The 9,049-nt window shown below is 33.0% G+C and overlaps 1 long non-coding RNA gene across 1 annotated transcript; it reads right to left on the bottom strand.

Annotated features, from left to right (window-relative positions):
* Window positions 1-5,910: 5,910 nt before the first annotated feature.
* LOC106018036 (uncharacterized) lies at window positions 5,911-7,473 on the bottom strand. Its single transcript, XR_001191879.5, has 3 exons — window positions 7,203-7,473; window positions 7,020-7,082; window positions 5,911-6,528 (listed from the first exon to the last, which is right to left on the bottom strand). It is a non-coding gene; the product is annotated as an uncharacterized lncRNA (long non-coding RNA).
* Between the last annotated feature and the right edge of the window lie 1,576 nt (window positions 7,474-9,049).

Here is a 9,049-nt window from a genome sequence, read left to right on the forward strand (position 1 = left end):
GCTCACAAAGTTCTCGTACCCAAGAGTATCTAGTTAACAAATTGAATGTGACAATATTTTTGTATTATGAAAACATTTCAAACTTTCATGGACCATGACTGTAAAGAGCTAAGGCCTGGCAATAAAAGCAATGAGAAGAAAATAGCCAGTGCTGTGTTCCTTCTATTTTAAAAGGACATTACATGAAAACATAATCCCATTAACCTGATCCTGTTTTCTTACTGATTAACAGATTCTGAATTTTGGGGAGATTAACTCAAGCAACTGTAAAATTTATCAGTTTTTTAGAATTACATGGACTTACATAAGCACAAGCTTATGTAGGTGAGGAATACTGCACTGCACAAAAAGCTGGTAAAAATGTAATGTAAGATAAAACTTTGAAAGGTTCATAAATCTATCAGGTCAACAATGCAACAAATCAAATGTAACTTGCATTTGGAATGTCTGTCCCACTCTAAAATATTCTGTTCAAAATTTGGATAAAAACATTCTTCAAGAATTTCTAATAATAGGGAAGATTCTTTCCTATCCAGCTTGCCCCCTAACACAGGAACAGCTATTACTTGTCCAGTTTAAGTGTACACATTTCAAACTTTCATGGACCATGACTGTAAAGAGCTAAGGCCTGGCAATAAAAGCAATGAGAAGAAAATAGCCAGTGCTGTATCCCTTCTATTTTAAAAGGACATTACTTGAAAACATAATCTCTAATGTAGTTACATAATCTAGTTACATATAACTAGAGATAATACATGGGAAGAGAAAAGAGGAAAAAAAAAAAAAGAAAGAAAGAAAAACGTTAACCTCAAAAGTTTCAGGAAACTGAAAGACCACGTGCAAAATTGTAAAAGCTGAAACATAACAGTAATTACATAATATCCTACGATGAAAGCCCCTCTAAAACTCTCAGTTTAGAAATGTGTCATGTGGTGCCTCAGATTACTGAAGACTGAACTTATTATCAAGGTGCTATGCCATATAATTTGAACATAACATAAAAAAAAATGACAGCAACTAGTACAGATAATTACGTTATGAGATCATGAATGAATAATTCTTTCTACTTAAGGAACATCTCAGATTGTTTTTCAGAAGAAAATGAAGCAGAATTATCTTCATTTTGCATCAGAGGAAAGTGAAGGACAAAATTCTAGTTAATTTGTTCAAAAATATAACAGAACCAAGTGCAGCATTTGAGAATTCCAAGTCTGTTAAAAACAAGTATCTTGTTACAGGTATTCCATTATTCTAGACTTGGGAAATAAAGCCTCATATGTAAGATAGCTCTGATGATAAACTTACTAAAATCAATAGGAAGTAATATCAAGGCCTTTGAAATGTTTATGACATCCTTTTCTAGTTACATACAGATTATCTATTATATATTATGGGACAATGTTACTTCATACACATAAATTTGCTACCTTCTTCTTTAATATTATATTGTGTTTCAGTAGCTTGAAGCCGCTGATTCAACTTTGTCAATAAAGAGTTTAACCTGTGTACTAAAATACTTAGATAAATTAACCCATACTTTTCAAAGTAACTTCAAAGAAAAATTAAGCCATTACATTCATTTGAACATAGTGTTATGTAAGCACATCACGTCTATATATATATGGAATATATTTATGCAACTTTCAGCATACCAATTTTAAAGTTAGGCCTGGAAGTCTCCAATTGGTGGAGGCTCCAAAACTAGTGTTCTGACATTATTGTGGAAGCCATATTGAAAGCACTACATAGTGTTAATCTTAATTTATCACAGACTTCTTAAAAAGTCCTCCAAACAAAAAGAGTCATTGTTCTTTTTTGAACACTGTAAACTCTTCTATGCAGCTCTTTGGACTGAAATCTAGGTTATGTAGATATTCGTGAGCAGGTTAACTTTTATTACTCTTCTGCAAAAACATAGCCTCATTGGTCTCCTGGTAAAACATTCAGCTACCACAAGAGGTGGTAAAGGGGCTTGGTATCTCTCTTTAAGAATCTCTTGAGAAATCAATGGCTAGATAATAAGAATTAAGAATTTACATCATGTAAGCAGACAAGTGACATTGAATTGGGAGGAATCGGCAACTACCCCATATTTCTCAACACTTGTTCTTTCAGTAGGGCTACACTATAGATATTACCATTCAGCTAAAGGATAAAAGCTTTAAAACAGTCAAAACCAGAAAAACAGGCTAATTCAAGAAGATAACAAACAAATACTTTGTGAATCACTGCTGAGACCCCTCTTCTAATCACAACGTGGTTGGTAAGTTTTGCAATGTAATTATGAAGGAGAAAAGAGAAGGTTGCCACAGACAGTCTCTAAAAAGTATGCACTAAATTACTATCTGACTAAAGTTTCCAACTTTAATTGAAAAACGAAATGCTTAAAAAAATCTCAGCGTGAAAACAACTCCTTAAGTCTATGGAGAATAAACCTATATTCATATAAGAGGACTAACAGACAATTTAATAATGTATCAAGATACAAACAGAAATAACAAAAAACTGAATATTCATCCATACTCTTACTGGCATTCACAAAGGTTTTTTATGCTTAATCAAATGAGACTTGGACAGTTTTTGAACAGGAAAAAGATGATACACAAAATTCATGTGTCAATTGTTTATCATGCACTTTCCTCAGAAAAGGAATAAGATTTTGATCATTTTAAAGCCCTGAAAATGACTTGTCTGTTTACATATTGTGTTAGGGAGAAAGCAATGTAAAAACATGTAAGCATCTGATTATTGACTGAAGGAAAACTTTGTCTCACATTAAATTAAAAATCTGAAGAAGATCAGATTCATAAGTAAAAAATTATAGTGCACATTTTCTTACTTAAAATAAATAAATAAATAAATTAAATAAGAATCAGACTACTGCCCCAATCTTACATATGGAAAATATAGTATGGAACATTTCAAGAATTTAATTTGTCATTCAAAAAAACATTTTGACATGAAGTATTATGTGTGTAGTTTATGTATTGACAAATCATCATTTTCAGGTGATAAAAAAGAAGTTTTAAAAATCTCATTTTGATGTTCTAGATCATGCAGAGGAGCTAATTCATAATGTGAACTCAAAGACAAATGCTGCAGATCCAGGGAAATCTCTAAATGCCAAATTAGAGCTCTGGGTTTAAAGTAGTAATTTTGGTCATCCATATTAGAAAATGTACACCTCCAACTCTAGAATTTGAGACACTATAGGAGACTGAAGTAATTTCTGATTTCTATATTAGGATCCATTTCTGCTAACAATAACTTTTAGCTTTATATTAGCATCTACTTGACTCACTAGAGAGAAAATAGAGAGAGGAATTTACAAGAAATTTCCATATCTCTCCTCTGTGAATTCAAACTTATACCTTTCACCTACATGTCAGCATTGATAATTTCACTTTCCAGGCCTTCTCTGTATGCAACAGAAGATGCCTAAAAAGTCTCTGAAAGTATCATCATTTTGTCCTGCTGTACATAGGATGAACTTTCCCACTGAGATTCTTCTTTTTACTGTCAACAGAAGCAGCACGAACATCTAAATGTCTACAATTAAATGAGACAAATCTTTTAAAATCTACAACATATGTATGGAAGATGATTATCATAGTTTTTAAATGTTGATGGTAAATGTTTTCTAATTCCTTTATACATCAAGCCAGCCATAGGCTATATCCTGTTAAAATTCTTACATCCTCTGTGAATCTCACAGGATCATGGCCTGCCATCTGATTAGTTTTTACAGTTGTACTGATTCCAAATTTACAAAAAAGTCACTTGATATGTGAGAATATGTTCTCTGGTACTCTGGAAATGATAAATTACTTTGTAAGTATCTACTCAAAGTTTGAGAAAAACATGACAACTATTTTAAATATTATTGTTTAACCTTCCTCTTAGCACAAAATCTAGGATGGAGAAATCATGACAAGCCTCCTGATATAGCAATTTAGAAAGCCTCATCACTTGTGTAGCATGATGCTTTGGAACCAAAATTATAACTCCGCCACTGAGGAATTTCTCACATACTAATACAAAAAGACCACACTGAAGAAAAAAAGTGTTCTAATACTTTACACATAGATTTAATGATACAATAAAAAAAAAAATCATCTTTAGCAAACAAGATTTATTCAACTACTTATACAGTTTCCTGATGAAGATACGTTATATGCTAATTAAAACAACATACCAGGAACTGTACATTAACTTTCTTCAAATCTTTAAAAAATGTTCCTCTGAACTGTAGTGAAATGTAACATAGTAAGCCTTAATTTATATCTGACAAACAAGGAACAATTTTCTTTGTGCTGAAGCTGTAGCTGAAATTTGAAAGAGGCACAGATTTCAGCTTCATTCAGTATTTTTTCTATGGCAAATATTAATTTGGGTTCAGTCACCAGTGCAAATTCTCAGAAAACACTCAAGTCTACGCTCAGCATGCAAAAAGTTCTGGTCTCTAAAATATTGTTTTTAAGTGCTTGTCGCCTTTCAATAACACAGAAATCAATGCAAGTTCTTCACCTTCATAGCAATGGAAATCCTAAAAGTTTAAACACACTTATCACAGTGCCAGAGTAAATATATTTGCAGCTAGAAGGGTACTTCACTGTTACATTTGTTGTCGATTGGAAAAAAATCATCTTGTTTCTCCCCTTGGAGATCCAATGGATGTGAAGCAGCCAAAAGCTTTTTAATTTTTGCATAATGTAGAATAAAGGAAAAACAGACAGGAAAGGAAAGTGAAATAAACCAGTGGAGTGGGAAACTAAATAATAGAAAATGTCAGGTTGCTGCGAACAAGAAAGAGGTACAGTGATATCAGGGAGAAACTGATGCATGGGGAAAGTATATACCAGAGATGACTGACCAGACTATGTCGAAGGAAGCTTAAGCACTCCACATTTGGTTCCTCTCATTGATTTGAACAAATTTTTCTCTGCTTGCTTGCTTGCTTACAGCTCTACCTTCTTATTTTGGTCCCCTCCACCCTCTACTCCCACTTGCTCTGTAGCTTTACTTCACTTAACTTGTTGCAGCAATTGTAGCCTCAATATATTCAGCTCTGTTAGCTTCAGTGAATTTGGCACTCACCTGAATGTCTAATATGACAGACACAGAACCTCAAGAGAGTTTTGATAGGAGCTGCAGCTCCCTGACTTCAGTATAGCTGAATGTATGACAGCTCAAATGTAATGCAAGTCTGACTAACAGAATAATACCACTTGGATGTGCAATGTACATTAGGTGACAGCAGCTCTGAATATTTCAAATGTACATTTTTTTCTAATAGAAAACTAAAAATAGCCCAGCTATAAGCCTGCATAAGAACCCTATGAAAAATCTAACATGATCAATGGGAACTTTTGATACTAAATGAAAGTAAAGAATGTCCTTTGGTTGACTGCAGTTTGGCTTTGTTAGTTTTACAAAAAAGATATTATTATTCTGCAAAGCAAGCATTTCTACAGTCCACCAACCTTATAACAGGTAAGTATAAACATAACTGTGGATAAAATCCACTGCAGTAATTCTGAATGCATTCATGTCATTCAGTTCAGAGAAAAAAGCAACCATTTCAGTTTTGGGGTATTGTTTTGAGACTGAATAATTGAACAAGTGATTGCTCTGTCTACATTAACAATTAGAGGTTTATATCCTACACATGACAACTGGTCAAGGCACTGTTAAAAGAAAAATCTTGAGTCTGTGCACAAGAATAAACTGGAAATTCATCCTTCCTGACATTATGAAAAACACACTCATGATATGGCACTGAGCTTTGGAGTTTCATTCCAAGGCTCATGCACTCTGCAAAACTCCTGTCAGCCAATTTTACATGCCAGGTGTCTTAGAGGAAAGGGGATCCTGGAAAGGAAAACCAGTAGAAAAGAAAAGAATACTGGGTTTACTTCATGTAAACATGATGAGGTTCTTTAATACAGGAAAAAATACAGGCCAAATGCTTCAGGTCTTAAATTGAGCAAAACTTCTTGTACAGTCAAGAACTTTACTTATTAGAAATCACAGATTTTGGCTTAGCATGATTGATGCAAGACAGATATGGAGAACTGTGTAGCTGACAAAAGAAATTATATGAATAATACTGTCATCACATTCCCCACGTTAGCAAAGCTCATAAACACATAGGCAAAAGAAAAAAGGGGGGAAAAAAAAAAAAAAAAAGGAATTTAACCATTTACTTAAGTGTTTTTTGAAAATAAGGCTATGTTTGTTAAAAAAAGTGTTATTTCAAATTTCATATGAAGAATGTCAAATAGCAGAATCCAATAATTTACGTAAAAACCATCACTATAGCCATACCTAAATTTGCTTAATTAAAACCCGGTAATCTTCTTCATTCTTATAAAACTACTATAAATTAAAAAAAAAATAATAATAACGACAAGAGAGTCCACCAAAGGGTGGAGAGACACTATGGACTTTAAGAGACTTGGCAAAAAAGAGTTGTTCTTGTGTGCTTGAGACATTTACTTCCAACTCTTCAGAAAATAGGAGCAATTGCTGGGAAAAAAAAAAAAAAAAGTAAGAAAGAAGATAAATTCTAATGAACTGGTAAATATTTTACATTTGAATCAAGAATGAGAAGACAAAAAGTTATTTTTACATTATTTTATCCTTTCTGTATCCCATGACAAGGCATGTAATGGATACAGTTAACTGGCCTCATTTCAGTTACTTTTAGAATGCAAGGGAATGTACCAACAACAAAATGAGATAAAATTCACGTATCTGCATTTTCAAATCAACAAGAAAAAAAGTGAGGATGCAGTATCCCTAATTCTGAATACTTAGAAAATCACAACGCCTTGATTTATTTCATAACGTATCTTTTATATATATAGAGATAGATAGATACTGCAATTTGCATAATATAATAAAACTTTTAAGGCATACTCCAAGGAAAAAAAAATATTTTTTCTATCATTTCTTAAGTCCTTTAATTTGTGGGTGTATAAATTTGCAAGAAATAGTCTGAAAACCTATTTTCTTACCTATTTCTGCAGGACGAAATTCTAAGATGCTTGACCAGAATGAGACATCTCCTAAGGAAGCAGCTGAATTAAAGACAGAGTAAAAATCTTAAGATTTAGCACTTGCTACTATATGCAAGCCCCATGTAATGCCTTTTGCCTGGTTCTTTTCACTTGAGGTTATATTTCTTGTCACTCACAGACCTTTATCTGTTGAAAGCGCAGAGAGGATGGCAGTTAAGAATTCAAACTTGCAGCATTTAATATGATAGACAAACGTTTATCCTGAGAAGTTACAAATAGTTCAGGGGCCAACAATTTTGAAGAAGGGAAGCTACTCAGAAATATGATACAGTGTTACTGAAAACCAAAATTAGGGAAAAACATAGATAGCTTCTGTCAGTGGTTTTGCTGGAATTTTAAAACACTTAAATAAAAAAGCATTTTCATATTATATATTAACAAACAGCAACAAATTTAAAGGTCCAAGAACTAGAGATGAAGTCCTCACAAAGTCTTCTAATAAGAAATGGGAGCCCAGTTTCCTGGGGCAATTCTGAATAGCCCCAGCTGTTGACATTTACTGAACACTTTCAGTTCCCTGCATTCACCTGACCTTAAAGCATTTGGCTGTAAAGAGATAAGGCTTCCAATGTGAAAGATTTAATTTTTTTTAATATATATATTTTTATTGTTTTTAAGTAAAGCAGAATTGCTGGAAAAGGTAAAAAGAGGAAATGTTTTTAGGCCATTTTGAGGGAGGGAAGAAAAGATTATCAACCAAGAGGAAATGATTGTGTGAACAGGGTGAGCCACAAACACTAAAGAAGTATTATAAAAGGAAAACCAAACATATCTCATTACCATTAAAAAAAAAAAAAAAGATGGTGGAAGCATATAAAACGCAATGAACAAAACAAGATTTTACTAGTGCTGATTATTTGAAAGGCCACTTTCACCTCCTAGTGGTGAAAAATCAAAAGCAGAGTAGAGTTTTAAAATAAATATCCACAATGTTAGTTCCAACCACTGCATCTTAAATGTAGTACAGCTGCAGGCATTTACTATAATATTTTTTTTCAAACTATAATGAGAAATATTTGATGGGCAGACATTTCCTTTCACTTTAGACATTAAATAGATGTTCAGTGGACAGGACACAGGAGATATTTCAATACCTGGGGATAGTAGAAGAAAGTGAACTTGTTAAGTTCAGCTCTTCCATAAGTATAAAAAAAAAAAAAATAAAAAAAAAATGCAAATACATCAATAAAGCAGTTGGAATAAACTTTAAAACTGTGTTAACAATTATAAAAAATGTTTTCCTTATTTATCAAAAAATATATATATATCAAATTTCTGACATATGAGGAGAGGCTGAGCAAGCTGGGGCTCTTCAGCCTCCAGAAGAAAGGTTCAAGGGGGAATCTTATCTAAGTGTACCAGGCTGCAAAGTAGTAAAGAAGACAGAGACAGTCTCTTTTCAATCATATCTAGTGAAAGACAAATTGGCAATAGGTGTGTGAAACAAAGGAAATTCTGCTCAAATGTAGCAAAAATCATCCTACTATAAGGGTAGCCAAACACTGGAATGAACTGCCTAGAGAGGTAGTGAATATAATCCTTTGAGATAATCAAAATAATTCTTGGACATAATCAATCATCTTTGGAGATAACCAAATCCAGCTGGACATGATCCTGAGCAAAGTGCTATAGCTTACCCTGCTTTGAGCAGGGGTGTTGGTCCCTTCTTACCTCAGTGATTCTATGGTCCTGTAACAACAGAATAAAATAAAATAAGTTCTCTGGGGAAAACTACAGCTGCCAATTAAACTAATTCCTTAAATCTATGTTTATTAGAGGAAGGGCAATGAAATTACAGATATTTTAGCATTATGTTTTTAATTGGAAAAATCTAAACAGAAAACATATGCTATATCACTTTCCAAAATCATCTAAATTCAAAAAACTCATTCAAAAAGAACTTTGAAAGGAAGAATTCACATACATTTCTAGGTGTAACAAACAGCAAACAGGCCATCTTAAAATAC

This window comes from Anas platyrhynchos, chromosome 1 (assembly GCF_047663525.1).
Source record: "Anas platyrhynchos isolate ZD024472 breed Pekin duck chromosome 1, IASCAAS_PekinDuck_T2T, whole genome shotgun sequence".
Lineage (NCBI taxonomy): Eukaryota > Metazoa > Chordata > Aves > Anseriformes > Anatidae > Anas > Anas platyrhynchos.